Source organism: Cicer arietinum, chromosome 6, assembly GCF_000331145.2.
Source record: "Cicer arietinum cultivar CDC Frontier isolate Library 1 chromosome 6, Cicar.CDCFrontier_v2.0, whole genome shotgun sequence".
In the NCBI taxonomy this organism is placed as follows: domain Eukaryota; kingdom Viridiplantae; phylum Streptophyta; class Magnoliopsida; order Fabales; family Fabaceae; genus Cicer; species Cicer arietinum.
The window spans coordinates 29,313,559-29,317,094 of NC_021165.2; the positions used below are offsets into that span (position 1 = coordinate 29,313,559).

Sequence of the window (3,536 nt, forward strand, 5' to 3'; positions counted from 1 at the left end):
AGAGGATATGAGGGTTTCCAACGTATATAATTATTTGAAAGACGTATTTTACAGCGCTTGTGAAAAAAGCGCTGTAATAGGTAGTTAAATTCAATGAAAGCGCATGTGTTTTACAACGCTTGTGAAAAAAGCGCTGTAATAGGTAGTTAAATTCAATGAAAGCGCATGTGTTTTACAGCGCTTGTGAAAAAAGCGCTGTAACTGATTCGGGAAAGCGCTTCCTTTTACAGCGCTTTTTTGACAAGCGCTGTAAAAGCCATATAACGTGATGCGCAAACGTTATATGACCTACTACAGCGCTTGTTTTACAGCGCTTTGCATCAAAAGCGCTGTAATAGGTTCCGTTATTTTTAAAATATAATTACAACAGCGCTTGTGTTTAGCAAGCGCTGTAAAATGGGCGCTGTTAAATGTCATTTTTGGCGTAGTGATTTGCCCATATATCATCTAGCTTGATAAAAACTTCATTCGAAAAATGAGAAAGAGAAGGACCAATTAATAGATAGATAATGATATGAGCAACCCATGCCACAGAAACAATAAATCTAGCAACGTTTTAAAAAACTTGTCAGATAATACATGCAAAATGTAGCACTAGTTACAAAATAAGAAATCTTCTTCACAGTGAAATAACAAGAATAATTTCACAGTGATAGTTGTTGGTCGATATTCACTTCCTTATATAATCAAGGGATGTATATTGCCACTCCAATTCATCTTTGTTTAGTTTCTCTAAATTACCATGGTTCTCTCTTTCTAAGTTGAACTAATTCTCTACTATCACTGATAACTTCTTTTAAGCTCATTAAAATTAATTTCATTAATTTTTTTATAAACTTTTATCAATTTTATTGCTGATCATACATCCAATACTTCCTCATTTATAATATAAACAAAGTTTTCATAAAAGCATTAAAGAAACCCAATGCATTAGAATTATTGCAAATCATAATTATTGTTATGATTTAACAATCAGAATCTCAAGAAAAATACCGAATAAAAAGTAAAGCAGGGAGTTAGGGAGATTACATGATAAATGTATATGCTGTAAAGTTGAACTATTGTTAACTTATCTGTTTGATACCATGAATTCATGATAGAAATAGATTAATATTATAATGGTGAGTGATAATTGAAAATTTGTTTCCCACAAAACATGGAGTACTAACGGTTACTTCCCTGAATCAACATTGAGAAATATGCACAAAAACCAAAGAAAAATAACTTTGTAATACCATGTAAAAGTAGGGGTGAGAATAGGCCACACCAGATTTTGAAAAACTTGAGCCTAGTTTACGATTAATTTTTTAGATCTAAATCTGGCCTACGACCTATCATATGCTACAAAAACCAAAGAAAAATAACTTGGTAATACTATGTACAAGTAGGGGTGGGAATAAGCCAAGTCAGACTTTGAAAAACCTGTAATCTGACCTACCATTAATTTTTTAGATCTAAGTCTGGCTTACGGCCTATCATAAGTTTTTTTTTTTGTGTGGCCTGACCTTTTTAACCTTTTTAAAAGTCTAGTCTGAAAGTTTATTTAAAAGCCTAATTTACATTAAAATATTAAAATTTTATATTTTATATTTTTTTTTAAATTGGTTAAACTAGACTTTTATATAAAAGAGAAAGTAATAAAATTATAATCAAATCTAATAAAATAATAACTAACAAATATGCACCGTAACAACCTTCCAAGAAAACAAAAAAACAAAATGAATCTATAATTAATCCCTATGCACATATCAACCTAGATGCTCTATCCATACTAATTTACATGATACTCTCCACATACCAATACTAATATGTATATATATATTAAACAAAAAATAGTTTTTCTATCAAATTGATTTTTAAAAAATATGAAACAAACACCCTTAAACCCTAAAAAATGATTTTTTATTTCAAATAATAATTTTTTTCTTGAAACAAACACACCCATTAATACCTCTCATACAAATGATCTCAAACAAACTCGGACATATTCAATATAATATAATTAATATTATTATCAACTTTGAAACACTTCTAAAGGGACTGCACCTATTTTATATATTTTTTTAGGGCATATACTGTTTTGATTTAAGATTTATTTTTATTTGTAAAACCTAAAATTAGATCAATTTCAATGGAGTTTCTAGTAGATTTTTAAGAGACTTTACAAACACTAATTTTATTAAAGAAATGCAAAGATAAAAGAAAAAAAAATGATTTTGAAGTAGTAAATATTGAAATCTTACATGATATAATAATTATATAATAATAGGATCGATTCATCTTGAAAAAAACTGGAGAAGAAAAGAACGACGAGAATATGAAACGAACGACTATCGAATGATTGCTTAATTGATAAACATTAAACTAGAAAATAATATTATTAATAAATAATAATAAAAAATAACATTGATAAATAATAAAATATATATAGACTGTTCTGACCTAATAGATTTTTTTTATAAGGCTGGGTTTGGTCTATTTAAATAAATAACCTTTAAAAATAGTCTAAACATACCAAACTATATGCCCCTAACAGATGGCCTAGCCTATTCCCATCCTATGTACAAGGGGTCTCATTTACTCTTCTAGCATCATCCTTTCCAAGCAACTTAAATTATTATATGTCATTGCTTACCCTAAAACTCCTAAAACAAATTTTGCCAGATACCCAAGAACTGTTAGTGCCCATGTTATCTCAGCCTGCATTCATACAGGCTTGCATGTGCCTAGTGGGAAAAGTTGCACATTGTTTATTCCTAGAAATCAAGAAGCTAAAAGTTAAGTATTTACCTGTTCCCCTTGTGGATACACCTCCTCAACAAGCTTTATATCTTCTTCTAACTGAAACAACTCCTGGCATATCAAACAAGATTAATAAGTATAAAACCAGAAACATTCAAACTGTAACAAGAACATTTCTTCAACTGTAGACAACTGTCAGCACAAACTATGATAGCACATAAACGTCAATTATGATATGCAAATCCCATAAGCCAACAAGAGTGCACAAAAAATACTAAAAAGAAGGTTTAGTGTAGATCGGATAGTACTATTTAATCACCGATAACTGTTACCTTTTCCACCGCTTTCACATTTTTACGAAATTTCCTACCCTTCGAACCACCTCTTTCTTCTTGATGAAGTGACTCAGCTGCTTTCTTTAGTTCTTTTGATTTTTTACCTAGTTCAGTTGCTTCCTACAACAGCAGCTAACCACCCAACGTACACCATAAATATAGTACAGTATATCATATAAAAAAAAAAAAGATACTATCAACATTTAATCTAACATATGCTATAATAAAAGTACAAAGCACATTGATATATTGTGAGCGAGTGGTAACAGCCTTTGGAATTATATACTTGACACAAAATTTGGTTCTTGTTTTCTATCTTACACTGAACTTAAGACTTTCTTCCAACCATATCTGGAATTGTAATTTAGGAACCACCGAACCACAAAATTTGGCAATACATTATCCACATAAACTATGAAACAAATGCACTAATATCGCCACAAAATAGCAACCCAAAAT

At 30.1% G+C, this 3,536-nt stretch overlaps 1 long non-coding RNA gene across 1 annotated transcript; it reads right to left on the reverse strand.

Annotated features, from left to right (window-relative positions):
* Window positions 1–250: 250 nt before the first annotated feature.
* Window positions 251–3,193, reverse strand: LOC140920954 (uncharacterized). Its single transcript, XR_012163726.1, has 4 exons — window positions 3,075–3,193; window positions 2,791–2,853; window positions 2,636–2,700; window positions 251–545 (listed from the first exon to the last, which is right to left on the reverse strand). It is a non-coding gene; the product is annotated as an uncharacterized lncRNA (long non-coding RNA).
* Between the last annotated feature and the right edge of the window lie 343 nt (window positions 3,194–3,536).